The sequence below is a fragment of the Eurosta solidaginis genome, chromosome 2 (assembly GCF_040869045.1).
Source record: "Eurosta solidaginis isolate ZX-2024a chromosome 2, ASM4086904v1, whole genome shotgun sequence".
Classification (NCBI taxonomy): Eukaryota; Metazoa; Arthropoda; class Insecta; order Diptera; family Tephritidae; genus Eurosta; species Eurosta solidaginis.
The window spans coordinates 227,284,307-227,296,412 of NC_090320.1; the positions used below are offsets into that span (position 1 = coordinate 227,284,307).

The 12,106-nt window shown below is 38.7% G+C and overlaps 1 protein-coding gene across 4 annotated transcripts in view; it reads right to left on the minus strand.

The window, feature by feature from the left end:
• Nucleotides 1-12,106, minus strand: part of fred (friend of echinoid) — an 804,301-nt gene that overhangs the window by 655,059 nt on the left and 137,136 nt on the right. The window lies entirely within an intron of this gene.

A 12,106-nucleotide genomic window follows, 5' to 3' on the forward strand; every position in this document is an offset into this window, starting at 1 on the left:
ATTATGTCTACACATATGTACAAACAAGAAGCGGGGAGATATGCACAAACCCATGCATATATCTGAGATACTCACAAAAGCAGGCAATCATCGGTGGAAGTATCACTCACATATACACTCGGATATGAGAAATTATACACGTGCATCTGTAGTTTATAGCTGGTGAGTTTATAGCTGGTAAGCAAGTAGTAAATTCAAAAAGAAGAAACGCCTAGAAGTATGCGAACAACACAGCATAAAGTATAAAAGGAGCAAACGCTGAGTAAGCAGAATCAGTTTGTTTTGAACACGCTATCAGTTGCGAAGTGAAGTTTAATTGTGAAGTACTTTCAAAGTAGTCTAATAAAAACCATTTTTAATACAGAATATTGGAGTGTTTTATTCAACAGTTCAGCGATAGAACGTAAGCAGAAGTTTGCAAATAAGCGGAGTTCCCTGAAAATCGTTACAATATATATAAATCCACTATTAATCTCTCTAGGGTGTTTGTGCTGAAGGGATTATAAATTAATAGGCCTGTAGATGACTGGTTCTTCCCGTTTTCAGTATGAGGACTATTCAAACCGTTATCGAAGATTGCGGGACGTAGTTCCGTTTAGTGTAGCCCTGAAATATTTTTCTTAGCCATGCTACAATCGTTCCACCTGCCATCTTCAACATATGTAGCAAGAAATACCCCATCTTAAATCGACGATTTTATCTTGGCAAAACTTTTAATCGCCCATTCAATTTGGTATTAGTCACCAATGCTACTCGCTCCATATTTGAGGCACCATACTTTAAAAACATACATACATATATAAGTACTTATGAGAAATCTCCTTTCTAATTAATTACAACTTAATGCCGAATGAATTAAAAAAAAAACAATCGCATATAAATATTGAATGTAGGCCAAGTCTCACCGACAGTTGAGTAAATTATTACAAATTTTCTTTGTTTTGACGGCAATCATCAATCTTCAAGTGGCTAAAAGATCTTAGGAAATTATTAATGAATACTGTTATTGATTGAGACATAACTGCTGAATTACCGCAAACCTTAATGCATACACATACACATAGCTCAATCCAGTGTGGTAGTGATTTCTTTCTACTCACAATTTATTGTAATTTACTGCCAGTTTTGCCAATGTGAGCAATAGTACACTATAAAAGTGATGCGTTTTTTGAAACCTACACAAAAGTATGACCGGAAAGGCAGTTGGCATCACTGCTCATAGTTGTTGTTCAGACATCTCAAAAAGTACAGTTAATTTAAAATCTAGTTAAGTCATACTTGAATCAGTTTGATCCTTAATCGCCTTTTACGACAGGCATACCTGCCGCGGGTATATTCTAAGCCCCCTAACCCGCTGGGGTAGTTATTTAGTTAATGTTTGGATGTATTTATACAGGTTGGGACGAACAGGAATAGATTCTTTGGGTTGTTGTTGTTGTTGTAGCCATATATAATTTTATGGGAAATTTTATCGGTTGAAAATCATCTTCGAGAATTTTCGCCAACTAAAGTGCATTTTGCTACACAAAATTTGCGATAATCGCAATATACATACTTGTACTTCATATTGTTATAATTCTACTATGGTCCTCAACCAGAATTGTTGAAAGTAACCCGTCGGGGAATAAAGAACAAATTTTGAACACAATACAAGGAAAACCATCTTACATATAAGCGATCACACACAGTAGCAGGTAACTTATTTCATAGTACGTATATGCGTTGGTGAGTCCCTCACATTGTGAAGGAGGAAAAGATAATCATTTTGGAGCAGTAGTTGTTATTGATTTGAGCACACTATACTCTCGTTTGAGGACTACCTCTTAAGGCTCATCATCACACAGCAATTGACGGAAAATATTCCTGCGCAGCCACCTACCCGGGACGCATTCCACATAGAAGCGGACCATTTCGTACTACCAACCTCAAAACAGCGTTTACCAGGCTAGCGACATAAAGAGATATTGATGGTTCTTTGCCGGATATAGATCCGGAACGTTCCGGTAACAATCACCATTAAATTGGAAGCCCACCTATCTTGGGTACAATTTAATATGACCACAATAAATGTTCTATTTCAGACTATCCGAACACTGTAGTGTCCAGTTCCAGGCAGAAATATCAACCATCACGGAAGCCGCAATTAGGATAGAAACACACAACAATGGCAACGAAATATATATTTTGAGCGACACCCAGGCTGCTTTAAAATTTCTTGTTTCCTACTTCTTAAATTCTGAAGTAACAGTAAATTGCCACCGTTTACTTTAAAAATCCGTATACACCTCACATGGGTCCCCGGGCACAGTAACATCGCCAGCCAGGGTATATTCTAAGCCCCCAACCCGTTAGGGGTAGGTTTTTTAGGTCACAAACGCCACTTTAATTCCTTTAGGACAAGAGCTGTGTATCTTTTGATCTGCTGTTACCTGTTACCTGTTCTTGTTTTTTGGAATTCTAATAAGAATGGTGTGAGTACCAAGAAATTGGGAAGCTCGATGTGTAAACACAAAGGTGAAGAGCTCGCCCAGAGATGGAAATTTATCAACAAAGGCATGACGCAATAAAATCAGACAGGTAAAGTCAGTAGCATAACAACACAAATTTTACAGACCTCATAAAATAGTAGCGAGAGAAAATTGTTGCGCATCACTAGAAGCTTGCTTCGCGGACGTCCAAATTAGATTGGGAGAGATTAAGAGTAGGCTAGAGTTGCACATGACTGACGAAACGGGAAAGGCGTGGACCCAGGTGCGGGGCTAAAAAGTGTCGAAAGTCATGTATAAATTTAACAAGCTTAGACTTACTAAAATACTTCTACCATTTAAACTAGAGGACTGTAGATTCATGCAGCTAGTCTGACTGGACACTGACTTCTGGCATCGCATGCTTTTAAATAAGCTTGGTCAATGTTAAAAGGTGTAGGAATTGCGTGTTTGAGGAAGAAACGATCGAGAACTCTTTCTGCTCATACTCTGAACTTGTAAGTCTAACACTCCAGGTAATAGAGCTGTCAGATCTAGAAGCAGCAAGTGACATAGGTCTTGGAAATCTTCTAGCATTTTCCAAGAGGATGGAGTTATTTTATAACATAGGCCCTGCTTTTTGGTGCGGTTTTTAAATTTGATCGTTATACAAACTTCTGGTAACACCAAAGTTTCACCTGTTTCATTGCCAGCTCAACTTAACCTAATATTTTTACAAAAATAAGAAATTCTTACTGATAACATTGAATTTTCCCCTTTTTTAAGGAAATGTAAGCTTTTTTTTAAGGGTGGTATCAAAAAAAAAAAAAAAAATGCAGCGTCTGGCAACCGCGATTACGATTTGTTATGAGTATTTACATGTAATTACTTTATGTGGGCGTTTTGTTATTTATTTCTTAAGCCAACAAACATAAATGTGGGATATTTTATGTCATTTTTATTGCATTAAATAATCGCTTATGGCTGCCACCACTCACATTTTTATTGGTTAATTTTTTATACCCGGCTGTAATTGTATACAGTATGTTTTATCCTTGATCACATTACGATGAGCTGCGAGGTTTTAAAGGAATTGGGATATATAAAGGCTTCCATTTATTAAAGTTAAAAAGGCCTTCATACTTTTTTTTTTTAAAGTAAGTAGAGGTTTCCCTTGGCGGCCGCCGTGGTGAGATGGTTGCGTGCTCCGCCATCCACACCGAATATCCTGGGTTCACGCCCCGGGCAAATGAACGCCAAATTTTAGAAACAAGTTTTTTAAATTAGAAGAAAATTGTTTAAGCCGGGTCGCCCCTCGGCAGTGTTTGGCAAGCACTCCGAGCGTATTTCTGCCATGAAAAGCTCTCAGTGCAAATTCATCTGCCAGCGTAAAACAAGTAGGTCCCGTCCGGCCAATTTGTAGAAAAAATAATGAGGAGCACGACGCAAATTGGAAGAGAAGCTCGGCCCAAAATCTCTTCGGACGCTTATGGCGCCTTACATTTATTTATTTTTAGAGGTTTCCCTATGGACCTACAGATACCACGATCAGCGTTAATTCCGACATAGTCGAGCTTCTCCTATAAAACAGACGATGCAAAGAAACATCGTTAAATTGCTATAACTTAGTGGTGTGCGCTTAAATCTGGAAGACAAGGTCCGATTCCTAGGCGTTTTGGACAAAAACTGAAACAGAATGACTACTTCGGCGACTCAACCCCAATATATGCAGATGTATTTATACCGCAGGTGTCCAGCCTAAGTTCAAAATCTTACACGATCAGCATAAGTGATGCTCTGAGCACAAAAGTTAGCGAAATTCTTGATATCATTCTTGACATCCTACCATTGGATCAAGTTGATAATCGTACAGCGGCAAAGTAAGCCCTGCGTTAAGTGAGTTATCTAGTTGCAAAACTAAACCATAAAACATACCAAACAAATACTGTAATTTTCCTCCTAGGAACAATAGCAGCGAGACCTCAACAGTTGCGGAAAGCAATTTTATGACAAGCATTCCCAGTAGGGATGATTGCGAGAAGTCGGATAGGTGGCTGGCTATGGACGGCAGCATTTTCACATACACGGGCGGCCCTAAACTAAACAGTAGAGTTGGAGTCTATTCAAGAAGCCTGGACCTCCAACTCTCCTTCAGACTATCCGATCACTGTAGTGCCCAGTTCCAGGCAGAAATACTAGCCATCACAGAAGTCGCAATTAGGATAAAAACACACAATAACGGCAACGAAAACTCTATTTTTAGCGACAGCCAGACTGTTTCAAAAGCTCTTGGTTCTTACTTCTTCAATTCTGAACTAACCCCATGTTTTCGCCGTTCACTTTAAAAAACCGTGTACACCTCACATGATTCCCCGGGTGCAGGGGCATCGCCAGGCAGGATACGACCAGGCAAAATCTACCTGGCCAAGATTGCTTGCGTATGCCCCTGGCCATATTAAAGCTATTGCCAAAGGGACACATCCCCCGTCAAGTCGACGAAAGATGGCTGTGAATACCGGAGTATGACACATCGAAAGGAACCCCACCAAAATGGGATCCTAAAAGATCCCTCACGTTTACACCATAAGTAGGAAAAAACTTACTACACTTTTAAGAGTACTACCTGGGCTATACCTTATGAGTAGACATTCAGATAGATATGGAGCACCATATTGGACATGCACGTCGATGCCTTTATGCTGCCGACTGTCATACATCCAAAAATACTGGGTGTAAAATTCAATACGAAGCCGTAATAAAATCTTCGAATCACTTGCCGGCAGCGGCAGCTCTTGGGCTAAGATAAGGAGACTCTCATTACCACTTACAAAGCAATTAACTGGACGCTTGCATGCTACAGGCCCCCAACATGGTCACCGAGCGTGAAGGTTACTTTCTGGAAAAAAATAAAGACCTGTCAAAACAACGCCCTCAGAACCGCTACGGGTTGTCTTCTTATGTCCCCAGAACACCATTGAAGCGAGAGTACTTTCGATTGGGAGAGAAATGAAATACTGGACAAACAGTTTCTGTTGAGTACTTAAAAGCTGTACGAAAAGCTGGTCGATGAAGAGGTGAATTTCATAAACATATCCTAGTAACCATTTATGTGTTTGCAAATTTTGTAAATATTCTCTAAAAGCAGTTACAAAAAAATGTATAAAGCAATATGAGCATTTCACGCTATTATATACATATGTATAAATAATCTTAATATATAAAAACATGTGTCACTATGTTTGAGGCCAATGGACTCCTAAACTATTGAACCGATTTTGAATTTGTTTTGCACCTCGTGTGTTGTTTGATCTAACTTGAAATATAGGATAGGTTATATCTCAGTTTAAAGTCGCAATATTATTTTATTGTAATTTTTATACTCTGTTGAGCAGAGCTCACAGAATATATTAACTTCGATTGGATAACGGTTGGTTGTACAGGTATAAAAGAATCGAGATAGATATAAAGTTCCATATATCAAAATCATCAGTATCGAAAAAAATTTGATTGAGCCATGTCCATCCGTCCGTCCGTCCATTAACACGATAACTTGAGTAAATTTAGCGGTATCTTGAAGAAATTTGGTATGTAGGTTCCTGGGCACTCATCTCAGATCGGTATTTAAAATGAACAATATCGTCTATAACCATATCGAAAATTTCGAAAAACTGGAAAAGTGCGATAATTCATTACCAAAGACGGATAAAGCGATGAAACTTGGTAGGTGAGTTGAAGTTATGACGTAGAGTAGAAAATTAGTAAAACCTTGGACAATGGTCGTGGCACCGCCCACTTTTAAAAGAAGGTAATTTAGAAGTTTTGCAAGCTGTAATTTGGAAGTCGTTGAAGATATCATAACGAAATTTGGCAGGAACGTTACTACTATTAAAGTCAAATTAAAACAAGTAAGGAAGGCTAAGTTCGGGTGTAACCGAACATAACATACTCAGTTGAGAGCTATGGAGACAAAATAAGGAAAATCAATCTGGGGTAACCCTGGAATGTGGTTGTATAACATGTGTATCAAATGAAAGGTATCAAAGAGTATTTTAAGAGAGAGTAGGCCATAGTTCTATGGATGAACGCCATTTATGGATATCGCCATAAAGGTAGACCAGGGCTGACTCTAGAATTTGTTTGTACGATATGGGTATCAAATGAAAGGTGTTACTGAGCATTTTAAGAGGGAGTGGGCCTTAGGTCTATCGGTGGACGCCTTTTCGAGATGTCCCCATTAAGGTGGACCAGGGGTGATTCTATAATGTGTTTGTACGATATGGGTATCAAATGAAAGCTGTTAATGAGTATTTTGAAAAGGAGTGATCCTTAGTTCCATAGGGGGTGTTCCACCAGGGGTGTCTGTACGATATGTGCATCAAACGAAAGGTGTTACTGAGCATTTTAAGAGGGAGTGGGCATTAGGTCTATAGGTGGACGCCCTCTCGAGATATCGCCATTAGGGTGGGCCAGGGGTGACTCTAGAATGTTTGTACGATATGGGTATCAAACGAAAGGTGTTACTGAGCATTTTAAGAGGGAGTGGACACTAGGTCTATAGGTGGACGCCTTTTCGAGATATCGCCATTAGGGTGGGCCAGGGGTGACTCTAGAATGTTTGTACGATATGGGTATCAAACGAAAGGTGTTACTGAGCATTTTAAGAGGGAGGGGGCATTAGGTCTATAGGTGGACGCCTTTTCGAGATATCGCCATTAGGGTGGGACAGGGGTGACTCTGGTATGTTTTTGTACGATATGGATATCAAATTAAAGGTATTAATGAGGGTTTTAAAAGCGAGTGGCCCTTAAATGTATATGTGAAGGCGTTCTCGCGATATCGACCAAAATGTGGACCAGGTGATCCAGAAAATCATCTGTCGGGTACTGCTAATTTATTTATATATGCAATACCACTAACAGTATTCCTGCCAAGATTCCAAGGGCTGTTGATTTCGCCTTGTAGAACTTTTTCATTTTCTTCTACTTAATATGGTAGGTGTCACACCCATTTTACAAAGGTTTTTCCAAAGTTATATTTTGCGTCAATAAACCAATCCAGTTACCATGTTTCATCCCTTTTTTCGTGTTTGGTATAGAATTATGGCATTTTTTTCATTTTTCGTAATTTTCGATATCGATAAAGTGGGCGTGGTTATGGTCAGATTTCGCCCATTTTTTATACCAAGAAAAAGTGAGCTCAGGTAAGTACGTGGGATAAGTTTAGTAAAGATATATCTGATTTTGCTCAAGTTATTGTGTTAATGGCCGAGGGGAAGGACAGACGGTGGACTGTGTATAAAAACTGGGCGTGGCTTCCACCGATTTCGCCCATTTTCACAGAGAACAGTTACCGTCATAGAATCTATGCTCCTACAAAATTTGAGAAGGATTGGTAAATTTTTGTTCGACTTATGGCAATAAAAGTATTCTAGACAAACTAAATGAAAATGGGCGGAGCCACGCCCATTTTGAAATTTTCTTTTATTTTTGTATTTTGTTGCATCATATCATTACTGGAGTTGAATTTTGACTTAATTTACTTATATACAGTAAAGATATTAAATTTTTTGTTAAAATTTGAATTTAAAAAAATTTTTTTTTAAAAAGTGGGCGTGTTCTTCATCCAATTTTGCTAATTTTTATTTAGCACATATAGAGTAATAGTAGTAACGTTCCTGCCAAATTTCATCATGATATCTTCAACGACTGCCAAATTACAGCTTGCAAAACTTTTAAATTACCTTCTTGTAAAAGAATTTTCTATTCTGCGTCATAAGTTCAACCCATCTAGCAAGTTTCGTCGCTTTATCTGTCTTTTGTAATGAGTTATCGCACTTTTTCGGTTTTTCGAAATTTTCGATATCGAAAAAGTGGGCGTGGTTATCGTCCGATATCGTTCATTTTAAATAGCGATCTGAGATGAGTGCTCAGGAACCTACATACCAAATTTCATCAAGATACCTCAAAATTTACTCAAGTTATCGTGTTAACGGACGGACGGACGGACGGACGGACGGACGGACGGACGGACGGACGGACATGGCTCAATCAAATTTTTTTTCGATCCTGATTATTTTGATATATGGAAGTCTATATCTATCTCGATTCCTTTATATATGTACAACCAACCGTTATCCAATCAAACTTAATATACTCTGTGAGCTCTGCTCAACTGAGTATAAAAAAAAGTTAACATCTTTACACTATATAAGTAAATTATGCCAACATTCAACCCCAGTAATGATATGGTGGAACAAAATACAAATTTAAAAGAAAATTAAAAAATGGGCGTGGCTCCGCAATTTTTCATTTAATTTGTCTAGGATACTTTTAATGCCATAAGTCGAACAAAAATTTACCAATCCTTGTGAAATTTGGTAGATTCTAGGACGATAACAGTTTTCTGTTAAAAAGAGCGAAATCGGTTGAAGCCACTCCCAGTTTTTATACACAGTTGACCGTCTGTCCTTCGGCTCGGCCGTTAACACGATAATTTGAGCAAAAATCTATATATCATTACTAAACTCAGTTCACGTTCTTATCTGAACTCACTTTGTATTGGTGCAAAAAATGGCCGAAATCCGACTATGGCCAAGCCCACTTTTTCGATATCGAGGATTACGAAAAATGAAAAAAAAAATGCCATAATTCTATACCAAATACGAAAAAAGGGATGAATCATGGTAATTCGATTGGTTTATTGACGTAAAATATAACTTGAGAAAAAAACTTTGTAAAATGGGTGTGACACCTACCATATTAAGTAGAAGAAAATGAAAAAGTTTTGCAGGGCGAAATAAAAAACCCTTGAAATCTTGGCAGGAATACTGTTCGTGGTATTACATATATAAATAAAAAACCGGTATCCGACAGATTGTGTTTTGGGTCACCCTGGTCCACATTTTGGTTGAAATCTGGAAAACGCCTTCACATATACAGCTACCACCACTCCCTTTTAAAATAGTCATTAACACCTTTAATTTTATACCCATATAGTAAAAACAAATTCAAGAGTCGCCCCTGGTCCACTTTTATGGCGATATCTCAAAAAGGCATCCGCCTATAGAACTAAGGCCCACACCCTTTTAAAATACTCATTAACACCTTTCATTTGATACCCATATCGTACACATGAATTCTATAGTCACCCACTTTTATAGCGATATCTCGAAAAGGCATCCACCTATAGAACTAAGGCCCACGCCCTTTTAAAATACTCATTAACACCTTTCATTTGATACCCATATAGCACAAACAAATTCTAGAGTCAGCCCTGGTCCATCTTTATGGCGATATCTCGAAAAGGCGTCCGCCTATAGAACTAAGGCCCACGCCCTTTTAAAACACTCATTAACACCTTTCATTTGATACCCATATCGTACACATGAATTCTAGAGTCACCCCTGGTCCACTTTTATAGCGATATCTCGAAAAGGCATCCACCTATAGAACTAAGGCCCACGCCCTTTTAAAACACTCATTAACACCTTTCATTTGATACCCATATAGTACAAACAAATTCTAGAGTCAGCCCTGGTCCATCTTTATGGCGATATCTCGAAAAGGCGTCCGCCTATAGAACTAAGGCCACGCCCTTTTAAAACACTCATTAACACCTTTCATTTGATACCCATATCGTACACATGAATTCTAGAGTCACCCCTGGTCCACTTTTATAGCGATATCTCGAAAAGGCATTCACCTATAGAACTAAGGCCCCCGCCCTTTTAAAACACTCATTAACTCCTTTCATTTGATACCCATATTGTACAAACGCATTTCCGAAAAGGCTAAGGCCCATTCCCTTTTAAAATAGTCATTAACACCTTTCATTTTATACCCATACATTACAAACAAATTCAAGAGTCGCCCCTGGTCCACCTTTATGGCGATATCTCAAAAAGGCATCCACCTATAGAACTTAGGCCTACTCCCTTTTAAAATACTCATTAACACCTTTCATTTGATACCCATATAGTACAAACATATTCTAGAGTCAGCCCTGGTCCATCTTTATGGCGATATCTCGAAAAGGCGTCCGCCTATAGAACTAAGGGCCACGCCCTTTTAAAATACTCATTAACACCTTTCATTTGATACCCATATAGTACAAACAAATTCTAGAGTCACCCCTGGTCCACCTTTATGGCGATATCTCGAAAAGGCGTCCACCTATAGAACTTAGGCCCACTCGCTTTTAAAATACTCATTAACACCTTTCATTTGATACCCATATAGTACAAACATATTCTAGAGTCAGCCCTGGTCCATCTTTATGGCGATATCTCGAAAAGGCGTCCGCCTATAGAACTAAGGGCCACGCCCTTTTAAAATACTCATTAACACCTTTCATTTGATACCCATATAGTACAAACAAATTCTAGAGACACGTCTGGTCCACGTTTATGGCGATATCTCAAAAAGGCGTCCACCTATAGAACTAAGACCCACTCCTTTTAAAATACTCATTAACACCTTTCGTTTGATACCCATATCGTACAAACAAATTATTGAGTCACCCCTGGTCCACCTTTATGGCGATATCTCGAAAAGGATTCCACCTATAGAACTAAGGCCCACGCCCTTTTAAAACACTCATTAACACCTTTCATTTGATACCCATATTGTACAAACGCATTTCCGAAAAGGCTAAGGCCCATTCCCTTTTAAAATAGTCATTAACACCTTTCATTTTATACCCATATAGTAAAAACAAATTCAAGAGTCGCCCCTGGTCCACCTTTATGGCGATATCTCAAAAAGGCATCCACCTATAGAACTTAGGCCCACTCCCTTTTGAAATACTCATTAACACCTTTCATTTGATACCCATATCGTACACATAAATTCTAGAGTCACCCCTGGTCCACTTTTATAGCGATATCTCGAAAAGGCGTCCACCTATAGAACTAAGGCCCACGCCCTTTTAAAACACTCATTAACACCTTTCATTTGATACCCATATTGTACAAACGCATTCTGGAGTCAACCCTTGTCCACCTTTATAACGATTTTCCGAAAAGGCTAAGGCCCACTCCCTTTTAAAATATCTTTCATTTTATACCCATATAGTAAAAACAAATTCAAGAGTCGCCCCTGGTCCACCTTTATGGCGATATCTCAAAAAGGCATCCACCTATAGAACTTAGGCCCACTCCCTTTTGAAATACTCATTAACACCTTTCATTTGATACCCATATAGTACAAACAAATTCTAGAGTCAGCCCTGGTCCATCTTTATGGCGATATCTCGAAAAGGCGTCCGCCAATAGAACTAAGACCCACTCCTTTTAAAATATTCATTAACACCTTTCGTTTGATACCCATATCGTACAAACAAATTATAGAGTCACCCCTGGTCCACCTTTATGGCGATATCTCGAAAAGGATTCCACCTATAGAACTAAGGCCCACGCCCTTTTAAAACACTCATTAACACCTTTCATTTGATACCCATATTGTACAAACGCATTCTGGAGTTAACCCTTGTCCACCTTTATAACGATTTTCCGAAAAGGCTAAGGCCCACTCCCTTTTAAAATAGTCATTAACATCTTTCATTTTATACCCATATAGTAAAAACAAATTCAAGAGTCGCCCCTGGTCCACCTTTATGGCGATATCTCAAAAAGGCATCCACCT